The sequence below is a fragment of the Nomia melanderi genome, chromosome 14 (genome assembly GCF_051020985.1).
Source record: "Nomia melanderi isolate GNS246 chromosome 14, iyNomMela1, whole genome shotgun sequence".
NCBI lineage: Eukaryota > Metazoa > Arthropoda > Insecta > Hymenoptera > Halictidae > Nomia > Nomia melanderi.
This window is the reverse complement of record NC_135012.1, coordinates 11062748-11088660: the sequence shown is the minus strand read 5'-3', so window position 1 is coordinate 11088660 and position 25913 is coordinate 11062748. Positions and strand designations below refer to the sequence as shown.

At 36.9% G+C, this 25913-nt stretch overlaps 1 protein-coding gene across 3 annotated transcripts in view; it reads right to left on the bottom strand.

Annotated features, from left to right (window-relative positions):
* nAChRa7 (nicotinic acetylcholine receptor alpha7 subunit) overlaps positions 1-25913 on the bottom strand; it is a 295344-nt gene that overhangs the window by 30084 nt on the left and 239347 nt on the right. The gene's annotated exons all lie outside the window — the stretch shown is intronic.

The following is a 25913-nucleotide window of genomic DNA, read 5'->3' as shown; positions in this document are numbered from 1 at the left end:
ATGGTATTTTATTTCGATTGGTCCAATTAACGTTCGAACAATAGTTAAAATGCAAAGTTTTAAAGATTGAAGTGCATATAATTGTTTGTAATTCGTAAGAAGAGCCAATATTCTTCATTTAAATTCGAAAACTCGTAATTCCCTATTGAATTCGATTTCAGTTGTTTTAATTAGCTTCCAATGATCTCGGCCATTACATTGTTCATTTTCCATTTACAGTATTCCAATGAAGTAGGAAACTTGAACAAACTCCGTCAGTTATGTGAAAGTAATTATATAATTAAACATTTGATAACTGAAATGTATTTACGTGTATACCTTGTGTGTTGGATTCATTAACAAGCAAGCTTATTCCGATAATTATTAATTATTTAATTGCGATAATCATTAACTGAAATACTTCTTTCTATCCTATTTATGACAGTTATTATGCTAGTACTTCAGAACATTGTTTATAATAAAATCATTTACACGTAAAAATTTAATTCAGGATTTATAAGATATAAGTTAATGATTACAATATTATTTATTTCTTTATTTCATGTTTTAACAAATATTTTGAAATTTCTCAGAAATTCGTAGTTTCCTTTGTATATCTACTATCTTATTAAACTGGCAGAATTATCGTATAAAATCAAAAGAGAAATTCATTGCATTAATATTATTAATATTATTAATAATACTGGTTCGTTCGATTATTTTCTAAGTATCACAGAATATAATTTTCGTTTTTCAGAATGAAATAAACACTTTCTATTAAATTCTAATCCCTAACAGCTCTTTTGTTCTCGATACAGGTGTTCCCGAGCATTAAAACATTGAATTACTACTGTGTCCTGTTAGCAATTCTGCCTGGAACTATAATCGATTTATTGTGCTTAAAGCAATTTCGAATGCATAGAATTCAATATTCGTTTTTCGAGTACTTTGAAGTTCTAAAGTGATTTCACGTCCTCTAATAGAAACGTTTTTCAGTGTGAAGTAAAGAAGTGGATATTTTCCTGTTTCACACCTTTCTATGTTCGAGAGCGAAAAGCTGCGCTCCCCTAATAGGCAAATAAAGAGTTAACGGGAACGCGCATCGAATGGTTGGAAAAGATTGCTAACATGGCTACAGTATCATTCAAAAATACTTTACCAGTGTATTTACATGCTTTTAAAGGAGGGAGAAAATGTAAAATAGTATAATAACTATTTAATTGAGTAACTCGAAACATGTTTACATAAAAGCTAAAATATGTTTTCATTTTTTCTACTAAAAAAGTCAAATTTTTCATTTTTCAGGTAAACGAGCTAACATTTCTGATTAACAGTATATAATAGTTATCAATGAACGAAGTGCAATTTTTTGTAGATGAAAAATCCACTGTACAAATGAAAAGTTATAAAATAAAGATTTGTTCACGTATTAAAAATAAGAATTAAGAGTGTATGTTTGTTAGTACGAGTACAAATAATTATTGAATGCGCAACGGTTGACAGAAAATGTGAAATTATCGTGCCTGAGCAAGCTGTAGAATACAATGGCTGCGGAGGAATGCTGATGTTAGATTTTGAGGTTAGGAATTCAACGATGCGGCTATCTCTGCTTTGAAGCTGTAAATTCAAATTGCCGGGAACGCGCCTGATTTGTTGCCACTATGTCTCTGAACGATAAATCGTAGTTATCGGAAATAATATATTTGCTTCGCCATTCAGCACTGAACTGAAGGCAATGCCAATGAATAGACATGCTTCTTGTTGCATGATATGAGCATCTCCTAATTGAAAAGTAATACTATTCTCGATCGAATAGTTTCAACGTTGCTTCGTCTACTTTTATCAGTAAATATTTCGCCATTTAAAGATCATATACGAATCCACATTAACCCTTTGTTTTATAATTTTGAGTCAAGCACGTGGCGAAGATTTTAAATTGAAATTAACGAATATAAATATTACTGAAATTAGTCTGTATTTATCATATTAATAAAAATTTAATTTTTACTTTAATCCTGCGCTCATAATAAACATAATTACGTATAAATCATAATAAAATAGATGAAATTTAAAATAATCTACGGATATTAGATACTCTGTGGACACTGTTTAATTAGTAAACGTTAGATAAATTCAATTGTTAAGTAATTATTACACTGGTCGATAGAGTTTCATTGAAAAAAGCGAACATAAAACTATAAAGAGTACTTGAAATAATCGATATTAATAGGTCGTCGTCTCCGGCTCATCATTATAACGTAGGTCGAATGACGCCGAAACCAAAAGATTGCGAGCAAGTAATTTTCTTCTGTGACTTTCCGATAATTCGCAATTTACTGTCACCGGTGGATAAATGGAGCAAGCTGAAATGGAGAAAGGAATCGAATGCGCGAGTTAGATCGTTCTTGATTCAATGCTCCGCATTTCTCTTGATGACCGTCTCAGCTTAAAGCTTTAAATTGCCCTTAGCCGACCCGCCAAACAGAATTTGCCAACGGTTGGATCACTGTCGCTCTTGCAAAGTGCTCTGAGGCAACGTTAATACCGCCACATTGAACGAAACTATTGGGTTCTGAGACCAATTAATTAGTGCAGCGGCGTTGAACTATTACATTGACTTTTCTTTAAATTAAATTAATCGAAGGGTTAATCAATCGATTTGCAACAAATTTCTCTGAGGCAGTTGCCATTCGGAGATAAATGGAACATCATTTGTTTCTCTGTTTTAGTAAAATGCTGTCTTTATTTAAAAAGATTTCATTAAATGCTAACATTTGTTAGAAATGTTTTTTCATTATTTCTAATTATTTTGCATTGTTTTGTATCAGTTTCTTCAATTCATATTTACAGTTTTTTAAAGATTAAATTCACGAAACGGAATTTTTAACCCACAATAAGTGCATAGTATACGTGTTGTCAATTGGTTACTGCGTCGTTACGCCAAAGGGGATAATTGAAGAATTTGAGAATTCCTGTTGGAAAAGAATGCTTTGGCCCTCCGGAGGAAACCAGAAGAATGTGAACAGACAAATTCTGTCGCAAGCACGAAGCACAAAGGATCAGTTGAATTTCATCGAGTACTGTGCTCTGAACTCTGCTCTAGAAATGAAACGGGATCACTCGATAACAACATTCTGCTTAATCAATCCGACAGTCTTGATATTAACTTCTTAACCTTAACAAGATTTTACTTCATTTATTATTATTAGAATTTCAATATTAACAGTTTTATATTAAAAATAATTCCATTATTTTGCACATTTTTTGGTTACGTAACATTAACAGAAGACAAATATTTCGTGAAAAAAGAAAAAGTAAGTTGAAATTTTTCAACGGATCAATTCTACAAAATTGTGTAATGTATTGTTATTATTACAGGATAATTGTCAGCATTTTGTGTGTGCAAATCATTTTAATGATATATGTGAAAATTCGATTGATTACTTTTGCACAATCTGGTCTTATTCTAAAACAAAATATTCGTTTGTATACAATATGCATCGGATATTCCCAAAATGTATGTCATGAAAAATGTCGTTACATAATAACTGCAATTTCAAATCGTGTAATATCCATATATTTATTGTGACAAGAGAATCTGAAAATTTCCCATTTCCCTCCTAGTAATAACAATAAAACAATTGCAAACGATAAATAAAGAATAGCATTTTTATAATTTTGAGATAATATTGTATCACCACACATTACATTCCTTATTATATTCCATAAATCATTTACTTAAAATGCATGATACGATGATTAAATTATAGTAAAAAACAAACTTGAATCTATGTAAATGTTTTTATGAAATGAAAGTTTCTTGCAACTATTTACATACATTACATACATTCTATTTAATTTAATATAACGTAGCATATTTATTGCATACCATTTAATTTATTAATTGCCTTGTTTTTCCTCTACCTCAATTCTGCGTAGTAATTAACAATTCGGAATAAATTTGATATCTTGTCCATAAACTTGTAGCATGCGGCTGTAGTGGTGTAGAATTTGTATCAATACACTACAAACTTTTGTATACAATTCCTCAGTAATTGCGTGCCACTTAATTAAAATTATTCTAAATTAATTAAGAAGTTAAGAAAATTCTGTCGAGAAATTTAAGAAGCAAAGTAATGTGCCCAAATGTTGGTGGTCACTAATGACTACTGTTAATGTGACCACCTTAAAATAAACGCAAATAAAAAAAGAGCAAGTATTTTTTACGAAGTAATTTACTTCTCAGTCTTAAATATACGTTCTACAGTTTCGTACAACCTGTACGCATATAAATAAAACGTACCTAGACACAGATAAACTTCTCCAAGAAACGTTACAAATTTATCATCAGTTACAATACTTTCTAACCTATTATGTGAGCGTCCAAATATTTCGGCGACCCGCTATATTATATAGAGAAAACTGTTACCCAAACCTATCCAGGGCCAGACGGTTCTTGAATCTAATTATTCGGGCACTCGGAACGTAGCTGAGCACGATTAGCAGAGAAACGGAGCAGAATCCATCGAACGGCTGAATTTTCCTCGCGGATACACAAAAATCGTTCCCGCTTGGAGAACGGTAACAGATTTCGAAGCGTCGCTCCCCCAATTTTCTTAATAATTTCGTTGCAGTCCAAGTAGCGCCGCTCGGTGCTCGCTCTATTTATACAGATAATTGCGAGCGATTCGAGCGAAAAATTTTCCAGGAAGCGAATACGGCTAACCCGGCGGAATCGGCGAAGTGCCCGTTAATGTACCGCGTGACAAAAGATTTTTATAAAAATTACAATTGAAGCTGGGAAAAGAATTTCTTTGATAATAGGTTACATTGATGTGGATGTAAACTAAAATAATGTGACAAGTTATTTATGAAAATACTTGTTCGTACAGTATGTTAGAAACTTTATTGCTGTAGTACAATCAATGCTCTTTCTTATACGATTTGTTTATTTGAATTAAAAGAAAACTCATTTCCTTTTTAAGGAAATTGCTTTGATTTAACACAATCACCTTAATTCTAACAAGAGCTTTCATGTAGTTAAGTGTATTATTAAAATGATTTCTTAGGTTTGGGTATATACAAATTGAAAGAATTCAACGTGAACCGTTGATTCTCAATTTTTATTTCATCAACTTAATATTGAGTCTTTGAAATACATTTTCAGTGTTACAGAAATGAAGAAAATCTGAAGGAAGATCTTATTTTGGACTTTCTAGACCAGAAGATCCCTCTAGCGAACGCCGCAAAGACTCGTGAACCGTTGATTCTCAATTTTTATTTCATCAACTTGATACTAAGTCGTTGAAATACATTTTCAGTGTTACAGAAATGAAGAAAATCTGAAGATCGATTTATTGTCAACTATCTAGACCAGCAGGTCCCTTTAATGAACGCTGGAAAACGGGACCGGTGAATCGTTCATTCTCAATTATTGTTTCGGCACCGGTCCCTTGAAGGACAACGCGCGCAAGGGAAATATGATTTTGAATGGGATGCATCTGGACGATTCCACGGGGGCACGGATATAAGGCCGGTGAATGGTATACATAATATACTCCGGCATCCAGGCGACTAAGGATTGGTTGGAAGCCGGCCAGTTGGCCGCAACCCAATCCGTTATTTCATTCTTTTTGAATCCACCCTCTCTGTACCACCTCGTACTCACCCTGCTGCCCTGCCACACCCACCAACACGGCCACCATCCAACATCCAACCTCCCCCCGTCCACCCTTCCCATCCCCCCTGCAGCCCCTTTCACACCACACTGCACACTCCGGTTGCACGTTTCTTTCTGCCGCATGCTAAATTCGCATAAGCGGCGTCGCCCTTTGACGACGAAAATTAAATTCCCATCGGAGCCTCTGAGCTACCAAGGACGATATAATGTACGTGTGTGCTCTGCATGTGTCTCGCGGCACGGTGGTATTTATGCTTGCCGACCGCGAGCTGAATTAGTATCGATTTACGTTTAACAATAAATGTTGCGAACGAGAACGGCGCTCCGCTGTTTGGCATGGAACCGTGCCGGACTTAAGGATTAATCTATGACGTGCGCTCGCGCTTTTGATATTGCGAATTTAAGCGAACGGAGAAGTTTACGATTGACCTGCGAGCACCAGGAATTTTTGTTGTTCGGACGCCACGTGAAAAATCGCCTGGCATACTTATGCATTTGTTTCGACGTTGGAACTTTGAGAACACGGATCGATGCGAATCGAAACCGGACGTTTTTACTTTTGCGGGAATCGTGGAGGTATTTTTTGTTTTCGTATACATTGCAATCGAATTGACGTTGATTTTCAATGAATGAAGTTTTCAGATTTTTATGCAGAATTGAAAGTGAGATCTTTATTTTTTTATCATTGATTCGAGGCTGGCGATTACTTCCGGAATATCGGCTGCGTGGGTTTCCTTTGACAATTACCGTGTAATGTAATTGAGGATAAAACGAAATTGCGGCAATTAGTTATTCATATTTGCTTACTTTCAATCGCTGCCTCTTTTATTTTGCGTTCGCGACAAAAGCGCACTGATTAAAAGGAAATATTAAAGTTTAATGAAGTTTTTCATTGTGAAATGTTTAAAGGTTGGAAAGGAGGAATATAGAACTAAACAATATCGTTAATGAAGGAGCATATGTGTTTACTCCTTATGACAGTAATTGAGGAACCAGTGAATTTTAATTAATTATTTTAAGAGGAGGTACTTTAATTTTCATCTGATTTCACACGATTTAACTTTATGCGACACATATTTAATATGTTTTTTATTATTTTCTGTTCCAATGGTTGCTGTGAAAAATATATTTCGAATATTTAGATGTTCAGACGAAAGCGTCATCAATCGGTGGAATGATTTTGGGGCAAATATTAAACCATTATTATGATTTCGCAGCATTCATAATGCGTTCTAATTATAGGCACATGGATGCCGACATTTCGGAGAAAATTATTAGCTGCATCAACACGAAATCAAGTTAGATTTGCAGTGATGATTAGCAATTTGCGATTCACAAGCAGCGAGGAACTTCTAGCGAAGTGGAGAACCTGCTAATTTGACGCCTTGGTGAATATTCCGCCTTTCAATCAAGGTGAGGAACCTCCACGAGCATTTCATTATTATTTAAAATTACATACGGAAATGTTATGGTGCGCGCAGTATATTTAATACTAACCGACGTGTTCGCTTAGATCAAAAGCAATACGGAATATTTAGCGGTTACGGAACTCGGAATTAATTCAGTCCTTGAGGTAAACATTTCCGACGTACGGACTGTTAGTCAACTCCAGGTTCAATTGCGTAGAACGAAGAAAATAAAAGAGAAGAAAATAATCCAGGAAAAATAATATATATGGAGAAATATCTAAAAATAAAGAGTGAAACTTTATGTGAACTTTTATATAAAATACTTCTTTTACTCTAATTTTCGTTGAATAACATACAAATAAAAATTAGCGGAAGATTTGAAAAATTGAAGAAACTCCATTTTGCTCGACAGTAGTGACAACAATACCAATAATAATAATTAAGCCTCTACACTCATAATACTTTTCACTAGAAATATTCAATATTTATCTACGAGGTACAGACGTTAGTCTGCAACTAGGTAATGAGAAAATATACATAAATTAAGAAACAAAATCTTTCAGTATTTCACGTATTAATACATCACACGAAGCTTAATATTATACATGAGACTAAGTAAATCGCTAAGACAAGGTAAAATCAAGTGTTACGAATAATAGTAATTTATCGTGAACCTTATCAACATAAAACAAAATCAACAAGTACATCAGCAAGAATCTTCCATTTCCGCTGCTAAAAGTATACTCTACAAATCTACGCAATTTCATTTCCAAACATCACTGAGCGAAAGCAGAAATTAAATAACGACCAACTCTCCGAAGACCGTTTCCCCTATACAAACAGGAACCTCAATCCCATGTTCAATTTTACAAAACTCCACTTTCCACCCGATTTAATCGAGCATTCGCCGTGAACAAGCACGTACAAAGCCGCGCAATCCAACACACAGAAAGAAGTCACACATCCTCTCCCCATAAAACGGAAGCGCAGGCTTCAAGACATCTGTTGAACAAACAGCATCATCCCCGTTATCTACGTTCCGAGCCAATCGACTCGGGCGTAGCTGTTTCTATACGAACCGTAACGCGTCGAGGCGAATTAATAATAAATGTACCGTGATCGGTCAAATCAGCTGATAGGTTAAAAGGAAAACTTCCACCTTTCGTAAATAATTTTTATCGGAGAATTGTGTACGATAAAGGAACATGGATATGTGTGTATTAGTCAAATGTAAAGATATGCAATTTTTTTTATTTTATGTTATATATTTATAAGCTATATGATGTTTAGGGCTAACTATAAGTAATGTCGAATCAAGTTGATCTATTAATGCTAAAATGACCTGAAACATTGATCTCGCGAGCTGCTTAAATTTACTGGCAGATTCGATATCATTTAAAGATGTTGTAAAACAGTTATTTCAGAAAACTTCACCAACAAAATATCAGGTAGCCATGATAAAGTGTTGAGGTGTTCGCATGGTCGCATGGTCGATCGTATAATGTATAATCTCGTTTTGTTAAATATACTTTATCAAAAGAATGTGTTCACTTAACTACTACGAAGTTAAACTGACTTTTTGAAATTCCTCTATGAAAACTTCAAGATTCCATTTATCAAGACCTTGAATTAGCAATACACAAACTGAATTGTGAATCAATTAATTTCTTTGATAATTGTTCAGAGAAGCAGCTATCTTCTTAATTGCAAAAGGAAGAAACCAGGGATGGGTCGTTTTCATCCGTCAGGTACTTTGTGTTAAATAAACTTTAATTTCAAGAAAGGACGTTACTCGCGGGTATCCCTAACAATTTGTGACGTTACATATCGAACGGTTCGAAACTTTCGATCGTCGGTGTATATCCGCGGCAGTCGCAGCGTACGTGTTCAGAAGCAACGCTGCACCCGGGGGCCGGGGCTTATGTTTGCACCGAGCCAAGTCCCGAACCAGGTAAATAGTTTCGGTTCATCGGCCTTCGAACCCTTTCCACGGCCGTGGCTCGTGGCGCACAGAGGAAGCCAGAAAATCGAAAGGCAAGAGGGCCACTTCCGTGATCGGAGGTTATAGGTACCGATGGGAAAAGAGAGCAGCGTGGGATGATAGGGGATGAAGGGGAGGATGGATGTCGGCGAATTCCGCGGCACGAAATTCGCTCCTTTGTGTCGCGACCATTATCCAAAGTTTCCGCGATCGCCGCGATACCCGAAAAAGATCAACCGGCCCTCGTAAACGGAACAACATTTCCGTTGGGAACGATCCTCGGCTACCGAAACAGGCCGCCTGTGGACAAAACTCAAAAATTCGACTATTCGCGTAACGAAAATTGAAGGTTACCAATCTGTTAAGCAGTCCCTGCTACATAAAATAATTTTTATTTCAACAATTAACACTAAAAGTACCAGACGAGTCAAAACGACCCATTCCTCGTATTTTCTGTTTGTAATTGTTAAAAAGGTACTTCTCTGAGAGATTATTCAAGAAATTGATTTAGCAATACGCAAACTGAATTGTAAATCAATCGGAGTCTCGATAGATGCACTCTTAGAATTTTTATTAAGAAATTTCAAAAAATTAATTTAACTGCTCGGTAGTTTTAGTGTTAATAAATAATAACCACTGTTTATCTCGCTGAAAGATTGCCCTATAGACATTCCGGATTTATTACGTATTTATATTTCTACCTTGTGTTCACTCTTAAATATATTTATACAGACTTTGAACAATGGAAATTACTCTCCGAAGCAGTTAGATCTGATTGCATGTAATTTAGTACAAATAAATTCGGCTCTATTTATATAAAATTGCAATGGGTAATGTAGAATAATGCAAACACGAATATTCAAAGTTATATAAAAGATACGTCCAACGTTACATTTAAATTCACTGTACAAATAATGTATTGAAGTTTATTTAGATCGTCTCACTTTCATATTTAATTACGGAATAATGTCCGGTGACGTGTAGTAACGTCTCTGTAAAATTGCCGGTTAACAGTGCGTTAAGTTGTTGAGTTCTGTACAGAAAACGGGCATTTGGCCGCACTGCGCGCCCGGCCAGTTTACACCGGATCCTGGAGAAAGATACCCCGTTCGATGCGAGCCGGTTTAACCGGCCGTTTCCTCCGCGAATCAACCTTCCGGGAAAAGTGGAACGTTCCGGGAGCTTTGCCGTAATTCGAAATTTATCGGGGCCTACCTGTCGTCATCGGAAGCGGCGCTATTAATTAATTACGCGCCGATTTGTATTGATTATAACCCAAATATTTCCCTAATTTCCTTTCGAGTTATATTTGCGATTCGAGGGAATGCGAAATGGTTTGGACGGTGTCTGGTTTTTAGCTCTGGAAATTTATGAGTTTGCGGAGGAGAGGTTTCGTTTTTTGAAAAAGATTCAAATATAACAAAAAAAATATAACAACAAAACCATACATTTAAAAAGGCACAAAGCAAGAAAACACTTGACTGGCTTCACATTTTTTACGTTTGTTTCGCTTAATCGACTGCAAAGATATAAATATAAATTATTCCCGTGTTTCAGAGCATTCAATAAAAGATACTAAATATCTATATAAATAGTTTAGGGATCATTCGTATCCCCCGTGGCCCGCAAAGCGTTCCGCGCAGTTAGAGAGCATCATTTTGAATTAAATAGCTGCTTGAATCCAGACACCATTGTCGATTTGAAACTCCACCGTGCAACTGGCTCCGCAAATATAACTCCATTATTACACGACATTTGGCAAAGCCGCGGCTGCCCGGATAGTTCTCGAAAATGTTCAGGGATCCGTCGTATCAACCGAGATTTTCCCGTCGTTCGGCGTGAAAAATCGCCTTGGACCCTTCGCCAAACTACTTTCCACTTGTGTCTCGCCATTAAACTCTCCAGTCACGAAAATCTTTCCTCTCTCCCGATATCCCGGAAAAGTCGCAGATATGCAAAATGCCAGTATATCCTCTTCCCTTGGAGCGAAGAGCGAGGATCCTCCTCGAAAAGGATACAGCTCGAAGGTGGAGGAAAGGCGAAGGGCTGCGCACTGATAATCCCATTTCTGCGTTATGTATTGTCCTTTACCTATGTAATATTTGATTCGCGCATGTTAAAGTAGCACGAGATACGTGACTTTTGCACGTGGTGCATGTGTTAGGAAACTTTACATATTTCTAGGTGAAATCCTTTTATGGAGAACCTGTATATACGCATGTCTGTGAAAGGCAGAGTTGTCTGGAGAATGAACGTTAGGATGGACTTTCATGAGAATATAATTTTTATTTATTTATTTCGATGGAATCATTCGGAAAATGTGGAAATACTGTTGGATACATTTTATTTATATTAGGATTTTATATGAATAATTTACCAAAATAATAATTTCCAATTCATCCACCTTTATTTCAAAATATAACAATTAATTAGTAGAAAAGTAGTATTCAATTTAAACTCAAAATAATTCAATGCCATTTTATTCCTGAATCTAACTTGATATTGTATGACAAGGGTTTCTTGTTAAATTCTTTTTCATTTGATAATATAATCTAATTTTTCGGATTAAATATATTGTAGGCAATTCAGTTACTGAAGTTTGAATGCATATCAAAATTCATATTCCTTTTGGATTCAGCTGAAATTTAGTTTTTAGTAATTGAAAGTGCCCGACATTACAGAATCGATTAGATTTGATTGGCAATATTGATGACAACCGTGTTTGTAACCGATTTCCATAGCGCTGAACGAGGAACAGCGAAAGCACTAATTTCGATAACAGTTCCAAATATTCGGCGTCCTATTCTATTCGGTAATGTATAGCTCTTGCGGTGCAGCATTGTACATGGTCTGATCTGGAATTGCGCACTAGCGACCGCATTTTCCGACGTATTGCGGAATCACTATCACCTATTCACCGAAAACAATACGTTTTCAATATCTGCGTAAATACCCGCAGCTGCTGTCTTTTCCTATCCGTATGTTCGTCCGAAAACAAACCATTTCATCTGATTCCCTATTACGCTGCAGCAATGCTCCATGATTTATTCCCTGATGCTTCGTAATTTCCATCTTTACGATTTCAGCAAACGACAAATAACACGAATCCCTTCTTGGAGAGATTGGAATAATAATCGATAAGAATTCCATTAAATGAGGATGCTGTTATTCATATACATCGTCACTATGCTATATTGACAAGTTTATTTTCTTTTATCTTATTTGACGTTTCACAGAGCATACTTTCTAATATTTTTTTATAATAATTTCGATACTTATTAATGCGTTGGTAACTAAATTACCTGTATACTGACAATGAAACTCGTAAGGAAAATTTTGAGTGTAAATCGATATTATTCGTTTCACAGGTCGACGTAAACGTTATTTCGATATTATTAGTTTCATTTTCCAAGCGAGTATGTACTAATAATAAATGGAAAACATTTTTACATTCTCGCAAAATATTAATAGAAAATTAATATTCACAATTATAGTAACGAAGAAAATGAGGAAACAAAAACGTACAGAAAGAGGTAATTTCATATAAATTAACTTCCTCGAACATTCTTCCTAATCAGGAAAATCTTGTGTACACAATACACTGATGAATATAATTATTCTACATCTACCAATACACGAATTATTGACGAATTGTCAAGGTCCAAGACTTCCGGATACAAATTCTCAACCAGAAGGGTTGCAACATCCGTGGCTGGAATAATTGAATTTAACCAGTCGTATCTATCATCCGTTCCGAGGTTAAAAAGGATTGAATAGCGGATTATCTGCGGAGAGTTACAATGGCACGCAGCGGAACACGAAAAATCGTACGACACGTCGGGCGCACGTGTGCTGGCCTGTTCTTGGGTTCGCTCGCGTGCAATAATTTATCTCGAATCATATGTACATGCGTACGCATACGTATACGGGGTGCACCAGAGTTTAGTATTCAAGCTTTGCCGGTGAATGCTACAGCTGAAAATAAAGCTAAAATGTCATGTAACAGAAATTCTATGAATATTATTCTATAAATAATTCTATAAGTATTTGTCTATATACTGTAATATACGTATTACAAAGTGTCATCTTAAACAATGCATGTTTGATATTTATTTGCTATAAACTTGGACAGAATTATGCTCGGAAAGAGTAAAAAGTTGTGATACCATTTTTTGAATTTTGATGAAATATTTAATATAAATAGTGCTGTGAGCCTGTGGTGTAAAGAAATTTTTTATATTAATAGTGGAGCTTATACGGTACATAGAGTTAACAGAGCTATAAACTTTCTTAAACTTCCTATTTACTTATTTTCCTTTTAGCCCTTTGCTGACGAAGATTCTTTGAAACACAGAAAACCGTTAGCAGATGAAGCTAAATTCATATCGATTGCTTAAATAATTGAAAAAAGGAACTGCGTACTGATCTCTTGTTGTTTGAATGATTAAATCATTTGTTTACGACTTAGCGTTCTAAATATAACAATTTGATCTCGCCAAAATGTCGACATTCGTCTACAAAGGGTTAACTGTTTATTTTAATATTTTTATTATCTGCTTAGAAATAGTAAAATGAAGTACCATTTACCATTTTTTAATGTAGAATTAAAGAAGTTTTAACTCAGTTTCCAAACTAAAGCGAAAAAGCACTATCTTCAAAAGATAAAGTACTATCTTTTCCTTATTTAACCCTCCGATTGCTAAGAAGTGATATATCGCTGCATGCGAGAAGTTCCTGTTTGATTCTATCGATAATAAAGAAACTCCAACGTATTTTTAGTATTATCTACAAATTTCATAAACTTCAGATAAAAATTCGAAACGCAAGGTTCTGTTTGTAAGTCTGTCTGTTCTCGAGTATGTATGAAATGTTCCGCCGGAGCTCAAAGGGTAACACACGTAACTACTAGCGCCGTTTGATCGTTAAATCTGGTACCACCCAGTATACATCTATATACATATATTGCATTCGCGATGCGCAGAGTGAATTCCACCTGCTCGATTGTACGTATCTACGATATCTCTGGCAGTGTTCACGCCCATACGAGGCCGAGGGGGGCAGGTGGGAAGGGGGCGGCTTGAAAACCACTTAATCTTCGTCGAATGGAAAGGGACACGGGGTGTGGGTTACCGACGGATAGAGGCTGGTACCGTTCGGAATTGCATACTACTGAATCACACTTTCCGCCACCAATTACCGATATATTGTCCGACGTCCTGGAAACGATCTCTCAATACCTAATTACTGGAAAGTCATGCGGCCCTATCCGGGCCAAACTGATTTAAGCCTGAATGCGCGGGGCGGCCATAACCCCCGGAACCCGGACCACCTACCCCCTGGCCCAGTGATGCGCAACCCGAGGATCATTCCAAAATTTTCGCGGTCTCTGGCTCCCTCGTGACCTATTAACTTGCCCTATGATTTCTTTCCCAATTGCACTTAACAGAGAAATCCTTGTTCATGACTCGTTAGAGTAAAAGGAAAATTTTACAGTTATTCTATGTCTACGTTTACTTAGAAGCGATACGATTGATATTAGAAAAATAATATTCGAACTTGGAAGAATTAAGTGATTTTTTAAATTCTATTCGAAACCCTCGAGTCTGACACGATATTGTAGGGCAAGGGGTTAACGTTTCAACCGTGGAATTTAGTTTCGAAAGCCTTTCATTCTCATGCAATCAAATCAAACAATGAAATGTATACTCGTCGAACGCAGTTAGCCGGTTGAACTTCTAATATTTCTGTTGAATGTACGTCTGTATTATGGTTAATGTACTACCCTAGTGGCTGTTATGCCAATTATAATTTATATTGAATGAGCTGTGCAACGTAGTGTCTGAATTCAATAATAAACTTTATTAAAAGGAAACATTGTTGTTGACAACGAGCGTCCAATTTATAAGATTGACAATCCATTACATGTGGTAGACCGCCGGAGTATTCGCATGGGTTGTTGCGTCTGTGGGCCCAGTAGCATACACATTTTGATAGTCGTTTGTTTTTCACAGCTTTTTTCTCAGAATTACCCTATGATCAATCCAACTACTGTGTTATTAATAATTTATTGAAAAAACGAGAAGGAATCTCGATGTATTCTATGTTTGTGCTGATGTATAATTGATAGCAGATGAATAACATATTTGAATTTCAAAGAATTGAGTAACATTTACGTTTAAGTTCTATTTGAAATTTTCACCACCGACACGTTGTTACAGGGCAAAGGGTTAATAGAGGATCCCAAACAATGGTGATTATTTGCACGGCTAAAGGGTGGGATACGTTGTTGCGGTCAGCGACTAACGCATGATATCACACGCAGCCCTTTATAGGCGGAAGGTTGTGAATCACTGGCTGTAATCCCTGCCCGCGCCTATCAATTCCCTTTCCTTTGGATCCGACTGGCCGCATTCCGCTGAAAACGGTAATTGAAGTGTTTCTAGACATTAGCGTCCTCGTGCGACTAAACGCTATTTACATTCGGCCGCGTGCACCGGGGGCGCCGTTTGACGAGCGAAAATTCGGGGAACACGGGCGCCGAGTTACCGGAAACTGTAAACACGTGATACGGCCCCGGCCCGGGAACAAAATGGAGAAAGTTCCGCCACCGGGGGTTTCTAACGATGACGCATCGTAACGGGGCGAAAGAGTGCGCCATCTCCGTTTCTTCCTGACAATTTTGTGGGGAAAAAATGCTGGACGTAGATTCTGTTGCTGTTACTACGTATTTATTTCTACAGATGTTACGGGACATACAGCAGCTGTAAATGTTCTCTTCGAGTGTTGACGACAATAAACAAATGTGAGGAGCTTCGATGTGATTACATTCTGATTGACACCGTGTGCTATGATAACGAATGTTTTCAATGGATGTCAACTACAAGTGCTTCAGGAGAAATATCGAAAAAGCTTTACTGATTGCTTGGAACGTTTCGAACGTCAGTCCAAATAAAAAGTGTCGATGATATGAGCATAGATTTTGTTATCAATATTTCTGTAACTTCAACTGTTATATTTTAGCCTCGATTTTAAAATGTTGCTAACGAAAAATGTCCTGTTTACAATCAGAGATTTTTCAAGAATTCAACACTCCTAAAATTTTTAGCCATTCCTATATGAAACAGTAAAATAATTGGTACGTATTTATTTTAATACATTCATTATCAGTTAGTCGTTTACTCGAGTGCATTTTTCAATCACCTAAAATTAAAGTGGATATTTTCTTTCCACATTGACTTTTGTTCTTAATTTTAAAATACGACTACATGCGTTTGAATTTCAATGATTACGGGTAATATTCAACCCTAAGTTATTAATCTCAACAGACAATAAGAATATAAAACTAAAAACTGAAAACAATAATTCTTAATATGTAACAATTAACATACACAAACTTCCATTTAAAATCGTAAAACCATAGTCGTATCCTAATGATCATAAATTATACTCAAACATATCTCATTTAATCCACAAGATTTCAACGAACCGCCACACAAAAATCCGCAAGACGCGAATAATTAACAAAATCGGCGCGATACGCTCATCACGTCGACGCGATTCCGAATAAATCCGCAACACCTCCGCCCAGCGGCGGCTACAAACCAATAACAATTCTCTCGCCCAGGACTCTGCCAAAAAAAAAAAAAAAGAAAAAACAAAAAAAAACACACACGAGAAGAGAGGAAAAAGAAGAGCGAGCGTTCTCGCGCGTCGCGTGTAAAACTAGGTTGTAACAGAAAGGGGTTCTAATTTTAGCCGGGGGAAAAAATTGAATTTTCGTTGACCACACGGCCGGTCCGGCCGTAGAGGACGGGGTATGGCCGTAACGTTGAACGAGCAGCCGGACAAGGTATCTACAACACGAGGCACACGGCCTCTCCCCGACAGATTTGGGTGACCGCATATCGATTAGCGGCGGGCAATCGTAACGCTATAAAAGTTCAGACATCGGCGTAACAGAGGGTGTCTCCGCCGGTTGTTCATTATGTATCCGCAAACAGGACACCGGGACGGCGGCCGAAGGATCGCCGGAGTCCGGAGGGGTGGGGCCTAGGCCCAAACACGGGCCGGACGTCGGAGGGCCAGGAATAGAATTTAATCTGCTTTGGCTTGAATTTCAAAATACGCGACGGCTAATGCATATTGCCTTTGGCCGGGTTCCAAGTTTCCTATGCAGTCGAACCGGCACTCATACTCCACGGTCCGTCCCTCCCCTCCTCTCCTCGGCATCCCTTCCATCCCGTACTTTCTGTCCTACTGCGCCACCAAAACGATTCGCCCGTCCCCCCCTTGCCCCCGGGTCGCGAATGTAAACTCATTTTGTCATGCATTAAGCGGCGGATCCTTGTACCGCGCAACCGTCCTCCCCGCCCTCGAACTTCCATGGCCTATCCAGTCCTCATCCCCGTAGCCGAAGACACCGCCCGCGCGCCGTTTCAAACGATATTTATGCCATATTAATCGAATATCTCCTTTATATGCGCCTGCACACGATAGCGCGCCGCCCGCCTCGAAGAGTGTTCGTGACGGTGACCTAATATCGAGTCAGTGACATGGCCGCCCACGCCGCTACGGCCGCCCCGGAAGTCGGTCGTGCGAAATGAAATCCTGGCCCGTAGACACACGCCGCTACCCCCACCGTTCACGGTTACTTCCACGGACCGCGGCGCGGTTCTGATGAGATTTAGCTTATCTTTTCGCGAATGGAAATTATGCGCTGTACCGTTTAGGGCGACGGGATCGGGACGTGTATTGGGTTGCTGCGGAGCTACCTTGCGGCCGCCTCTTTGTGAAGCCGGAATGCAGTCGTGCGCGGGGAACGGGAACGGGATTGCTACCGGTCTTAGAAACGTTGTTCGAGGCAACGGATGAGATCGATCTGATTGTTATTCGTGAATAATATGGAATCGATGTATATGTTTGATGAATGTGTTCGTTATTCGCGGATAATAAATGGAGTTCATTCGGCATTTCCTTTTTCGTCGTTTTGAATAGTTTTTGACCAATGCTGAAATGTAAATGATATTGCCTTCAAACGAATTTGTAAATGTAAATTTGAATTCGTATAAAGATCTACTTAAAAGTGTATATATTTTGAATTGGTCGCATGGAAGTAAATGAACTTTAAAGTAGACTGCAAATATTTATGAAAATTCAAAATTTTAAGAACATTGTTAAAAAAATAGAATCACGACGGTCAATGATTCCTCCTGACAATTATTCCAAAAAAAGATACTGCGTTCTGAATATTTCAATTTATTCTTTAAATCACGTGCATTTTGTGAATTATTTACAATTAAGTCATAATCAATTGAACAATTACATACATAATCAGGTGTTCGATTAACTTAATATGTACATAATTTTCGCAAAAATTCAAATTTTTCTCACATTTCTCAAAAGTTTTTCCCTGATTATCGATGCAATTCCAAATGCAATATTCCAAAATATTCATACACTCACCACAATGATCTATTCTTCACAAATATTTAAGAAACCGCGTTCAATGTGCATTGTATATTAAGAAGAAAAATATTCGCGCAACAATGTTCCTGTTTTGATACCTGTATAAAAGTTAACGGTTATATTTCCTTTCGTGCATCCGAGGAATTGTACGGGACCATTTAATAAGGACAGAAACGTCGCATATCGTCTGACGGCTATAAGCGTTCAGGTTACAAGACTACATTCGCCGCTGTGAATCATAGGAAGCGATCGAGAATTCGATTAGCTGCAATCGAACTGTCGTATCAGGACAAGTGAAACAACCCTAATGTGTTTAGGGTCGTTTGTTCCGGCCGGGGAACGGCCGACAACGGCCTCATCGGGGAGAATTTTCACCCGGAAAATAGTGATGATTGCGTTTTTTGCGCCCTCGGCATTCGGGCACGGGAATCGACACACTGAATTTCCGGCTGCCTAACTTCGCGAGCGTCGTTATCGTTCTATTATTTTCTACACAGTACGGTCGCGCGAAGTAAAGTAATAAACGGAGACCCGCGTGCGTCATGCACCGTTCGAGGGAATTTTTATGTTAATACTCTCCCCGCAGGACCATGCTCGGTGACGAAACAGAGCGAAATTAATTTGCAAACCGAAAACCGTTCCGCGACACGAGATTTTTCGTAAATTTATTTCCACTCTCCATTACAGGAGCCGGGCTGTGGGTATTTTAATTGGTTCACTCTCGACAATGGACATCGCGTCTGCGTTCCCTGCTCTCAACGTTTATTATAATGCCTTTTTAATAGCATTGTGTTGTTGCCGTATTGTTTGGAAACTACCGCTGCACTTTTTCCGACGTTCTTCCGCGGCAAGATGGCGAAAGCCCGGTTCTCGTTTTGTTTCATTTAAAACCGACGCGACGAGCCCTATTCGCGTAGAATGTAATTAGCATACGCGACCTCGATATCAGTTAATGTTTGACTAAGAAATCGCTTATAATGAAAGGTTCTGCCGTTCGCCAAGTGAAACGATAGGATCCGCCATATTCTTTTTCTATGAAATTAATTTGTCGTTTTGATGAACCGACTGTTTATGCTGGTTTATCGATAATTAAAATAATTAAGTTGAGAATATTATTGGGAAAACTATTGACATCTGACTGTTTTGTCCCTGGCAAATTCGTTGAAAGTAACTTTCTTACAACAGAATTTTCATTAAAATTCGCCATTTTATAAGAACAGCGGGTGTCGTTTTAATTTGTTTAAAATCCGCAGCTTTTCTCTGTCAATTTGACACGTGCAAAATTATTTCCGTAGCATTTGTTCATTACTTGCCTGCCAACCATTTATTTAGAAATAAAAACGAAAAAAGATCAAAATAATATTACTTTCGTGAATCCCATTTTTTGAGGAAAATATCTTAGTATCTTAGTATCTTTAACATCACTTACATCCTTTCCGACGTTTTATTTCACCATTAACTGTGCAGTACTAATAAATCCTGCAATTCATTAATTCCTTTTGTCTCGGAGCATTCACAAACGTTGCTGGCGGGTTAATTAACGAATCTAGTGTCACGGTTTGGACACAATGTCAGCATCGTCAGGCGTTCGGTTGCCTGCGACAGGATAAAAGTAGAGCAAAACTCGTTTAATCCGAGCACTCGGGTCACCAATTAAGAGTACCAACAAAATGATTGATTGACGAAGTCGATTTTATCTGGCACGTATCAGTCTGTTGAATTATTACACACGCGTTGTCTCGCTCTCAGGGACTTTTAATCGACTTTTAAGCTCCTTCGACGAATCAATTTGTCATCTGCCTTAACCCTCCGCCGTCGGTTGCCGGGTCATTTGTCATTGAAAAATAAATATTCCTCCCTTGTAATTAAATTGTAGATTCTTATGCAGAATAAAATTTTCTTAGCGCACTTGACCCTTTTAATGGCGAAGAACGATACGTTGTTATTAATTTATAAAACGTTATAAGGTGAAAGCACCAGTAGCTGACCAATTAAGAAAAAGTTCCTGTGGAAATAATAGTAAACACTTATTCCTTTATTAGCAAATGTTGTTTATAATAGAAAACTGATTTTTCCAATTTTCCTAATGATTCTGAATAAATACTATTATGACTTTCAATAAATATCGAAGTACAATTGGCGTCCATTCATTCTCCGTTTACTTCGTTATGTGTTCCTTTATGAATTTTATAAATATCATTCTTAATTTTTCTTTAATGACTTTTATCTCAAACTTTACTAAATTACATGAAGTTGATCCTTTACTAAATTACATGAAGTTGATGAATAAAGGATTAACGAAGGTTGGAATCAGATACAAATTTGTTTCTTCTAAATTTAGTATTTAATATATTCACATTTCTGTCATTTCGTGATTCGATGTATTCTTAAAATTAATTGACAACGAACAATTCCAAAATGGATTTTATGTTATCATGAAGTAGATGATAAAAATTATCCGTGAGTATCAAACACTCCCCCTGGAATAACGCGCGATACGCGTCGAGCGCAACTGTCTCAAATGTGGACATAACGCGCTCATCGCGTTGTTTGATCTTACTCTTCAAAGTTTGAACAGGGTTTCTACATACGAGCGTCAATCAATTGTCGCCACGAGTGGTTTATTTTCTTTCATAGCCTTTTCAGAAGAATTAAAGTATTTAATGTGTCATTATCTTATTGGAAAATTAATCTTCGTTTGTATCGGTAAAGAAATTAGATTTTTTTACATTGATATTGGCGAAAAAAAACAATATTAATTTACATTGTCATTAAACTTATACATAGACCAATGAAAACCATAAAAAATTAATCAAAAGTCGAACTATAACAACGAAATAAAAAATTAATGTACAAGTAATAAATGAAGAAATGTTAACAGTAACTATATTATAGTAAACGTAAACTGAATTTATCTAGATTGTTTGAAAATGTAATGTAAATAATTTATACACATAAATTTCCTACGAACTGAACAATTCTTATAATTGCCTTACCTAAATTATAATTGCACTGGAATATATGTATATGTTATATAGATATTATATACAATAGGTATAATTAATTATAACATAATTCATTTACATTAGAATACAAGTTTCAGTACGAACAATGAGTAGCTCGATTGCAAAAGCAAGAAATCAGAAACGAGACATTTTAGCTCGTCTGATAGCTTTAAAAGTCCGCAATCCAGTCACGTGTAATAAATCCAACATGATAAAAGGCGAAGTTGTTTATGGACGCACGGTTTGATAATAGGAACCTACTGTTCCTCCCACTAATTCTCGGGTACGTTTGTCTGAAACATGTAGTCGTTAATTCACGGCTGAAATGCGGGACGCAATATGACGGAACAATTTGCTTCATCTTTGATCCCCGGCGGAGGCGAACGGTACGCCAACCAGAATGTAAGTACAGACTCCGGCTGCTGGGTGCGCGAATACGAACACAGAGGGATAATTGAATGCGAAACAGAAACAGCTTTCCGACTTTCCTAATTCACGCGGGACAACGTGAAATCTTCACACGTTACGACGTTCGCGGCGCAACGAAATAATTTCAAACGAAAAAATCGTGGAACTCGTGAAGGCTGCTGGATAAAAGTTGAAATAAAAGACAGGCATGTAATAGAACTTTCAACAGACTTATTGAAGGCAAAGCATAGCAGAATAAATTACATCTCGCTTTACTTTCTGTTTTAAATTAGGATTACAAATTTTATCAAACCTTTGAGCGATAAGTTAATAATTTGTATGAACAATTTGAATTTAGGAAAATTGAGGAATTATCAGATGTTATTACATTTCTTTCGCCGCTTATTGTAAATTCTCTAATTAGCATTTATTTTAGTATAGCTTCAACGCGATATTATAGTATTAAATTTTCAAGGTGCTTAATAATACTGTAAGTTGCATTACTTTTCTCTCGACTATAAGAGCTAATTTACTTAAATCTTCAATTTTCACATCGCGAACCGCTAACAATTTCAAGTATCATTCGGAGATCATTTATCTTTTATCATTCGAAGCTTATACGAAACATCGTGCACTAACGTTGAACAGCGATCAATTTCGTATTGCCGTCTATATAATAAAAATGATAATTTCACTCTGCAGACATAAATACAGACCAATCTACGTTTCACCCGGACGAAGATCAACGCGGTAGAGAAGAAAGGAGCCGATCGGAAGAATAAAAAGGTCCGGTTTTCGGTGCCAAGAACATAGCCGGTAATTAACGGGCGGGGAATTTATGAAAATTGCAGTTTGGCACACATGATTTTGCGCGTGGTCCAGATACAAGTGGGGAGGTCGTAACTGTAAATACTCGTTTATTTGCGAAGTCACGTCGTTACAATATAAAGTCACCAGGAACCGGGTCTTCGGCCGAACGGAAATTAAACGGGGTGTTTCGCGAACAGTCTGACTGCGCCGCGCGAATTTATCGAAGCACACGTATCTCTTATTGAAGTTCGGCTCGCCAGTATAAAAATATACACTGATCAATGAGGTACGATACGAGATTTAATTCCTTGATTTTTTACGATCAAAAGTTGTAAACGAGTAATTTGAATATTTGAACGACGAAAAATCAACGTGGTTTTCTTCTCTATTATTTAAGATTTCGATATATATTATAGACTTCCAAGGAAGCAATTCTTGATGCACTAGAAAATCTTTGTTTACAAAGGGTTAACTCCGAATGTCAAGGGAAAACCTGTTCATGCCCTCAAAAGAGACTAAATGCTTATAAGTATTAAATAGAAATAAAAGCAAATGGTAGACAATTAATACTGTAATATCTTAACACATTGTACGCCAGCTAAATTTCAGTTACTGGAAATGCGAGCGTCGGTGATTATATTGATATATTTTCAAACATCAATCGAATCGAAATTTGTAACTTACGAAAAAGAATAAGGAATTCGATCTTGTAATTTTACTTTGGATTTGCGTTATACGTATCTGAAATGTTACAGTAATGTAGGCCTAGCAATTAAGCGATAAAACAGCCGGAATTCAATTTCAAAAGCTTCTGATAATATTCTCAATGAAATGAAACAATGAAGTATATACTCGTCGAACCAAATAATATAATTGAAATAAATTCTTTACACTTTAAAAATATAGAATCGAGTATATATTTTACAAAATCTCTAGTAACATCCAATACCTACAATACTAATACACACGAGCCAATGTTTCTGTAAAGCCTTGCACAGACTGACGAGGACTGTTCACTGCTAGAAATAGTATCCCATTCATACTAGAGTTCGTTAGTTGATCACTAGCAGTTGGTGTCTTGTTCCTTCGGTGCTAAATATTATAGACATGTGTAGACAAGTTTCGAGCTCCCGAACAGATCCTTTAATGTACCACATCTCGACCAAACACTGTTCGCTGATGAGTTCTCTGCTCGCTGTTCATTGTACACAAAACTGTCTACACTGTCCGCGAACATGTTTGGCGAACTGTTCGGAAACAGCCGAGCGGAGCTTGCCTAGAAGAATCTGTTAGCGAGCTTTTTGGCCGATTTGGTAGTTTTAGTGTTAAGATTTCGAAGCAGTGCCTTAGAAGCGCGGGAAATTTGAATGCTCGGAACATCTTCTCTAACTAGAATTATCGTAATCGTCAAGGCTTTTACCACCGCTTGAATCCTTAAACATCGGCGGGCATAAATAACATATCGAGCAGATCGCCGGCGGCGATTTATCTGTTCAAGCCAGCAATGTAGCAGATTCCAGGACCGCGGGCGATAACATACGTTCGCACGTGCGGCACATACTACGTCGGAGGTCTACGCGCTAACCGTCGAATCCAACGAAAATACGATCAAAATTTGGTCACGTTGCCCGGCCCAAACGACGACAATTCTATTTTCGTTTCGTTGATAAATTCAACGCGGTTTAAGGGAGAATACTGATCCGAGAAACGAAATTACAACAAGCTGCGCGGCCTGTGAATATTCCACTGTTGAAACGAACTTCTGCGAGGTCAATTTTGAATTGTATTCGAGTCAGTGATTTTTATGAAATAGATAAATGAAATATATTTCGTAAATTGATAAATAACTTTGACAAGTAACTTGATAGATAACTGATTTATGAATTAATAAATAAAAATAAAATGTTCATTTGGCTGTATGAAGTGTTCGTGTAAGTATTGTTTTATTTAATGTTTATAATCTCTTGTATGATTTCATTGTTTACGTTGGATCGAGAAAAGAGTGACTATTTTTGGAGATAATTTATATTTTCTTTTCTTGTTACAGAAATTTAGTAACAAGAATATTCATATTTTTACAATAAATTCTGTGTAATCTCTTGTTGTATCTTTTGGTTAATTTGTTCAGGACGAACTGTTAATTTACTACTATAAATTACTTATAAATATACAAATAGCGTTGTAAATATTTCAATTCTTTTCATGTTAACTTAAAGTTTACGCGTTTCTTCGTATATCGCAGAAATATTTTTTAAATAATTTATATGTCATCCGACGAAATACGAGATATTTTTTATCAGTTCGAACCGAGTCAGAGAGCGCCCCGTGCCACTCGCAATTACATAAATGTATTTGACGATGATATTGCTAATGAGCGGATCTCGCAGGGATATTTTTAAAAATTCCGTTCCAGAGAGAAAAATTTCAAGAACAATCCCCACGAAAAATCGTCTACCCTTGTCGTTGCTAAACTTGTTCGGCTGAAGCTTATTCTGTTCAAACCGGGAGGCAAGGGGAACACAATGTTTACTTACATTAAAACGAGTTTTTCGAAAACAGTAAACGTAACACGTTTAAAATCACAATCTACGAACCGCAGAAATTAATTTGGTACCTCTTCATTTAATCAATTTTAAATTTGTTTCAAGCTCAAACGATTCTCTGCTATTTTCGTGGTTTTCGCTGCTGCTCCGAAGATGGAATAAAATCGTGAAATTATGGTAAATATTTTGGAGATTGAAAGACGTACGATTATTTTCCAACAAATGGACAGTAAATATTTAAGCCCTTGTTATATAACAATCTATAGTCGTGGAGAAGATTAACAGAATGTAACAAGCATAAATATTACTGAATCCTTTAGAATTCAAATGAGATATTCTTCTGTTATCAATTACATTTTTCTCTTCTTCTCAAGAAATTATTAATAGCAAATTCATTTCCACGCTCAGCGATTGCTGGTTACTTGTAAATTACTTAACAACACTTGCAAATTTTAATTACTTTCAAAAATCGCACGTCGGGTTTCGTACATTTTTGTCAACGATATTCAGAGTTATGGTCGCAGTTACGTGGAAGCTTATGCGGTATATTAATGAAACCGCGAACGATAAGTTAACGTGTGCACGTAAGCGTCACGTGAACGCGTTCAAAGTTTACGTGCTGGCAGTTCCAAC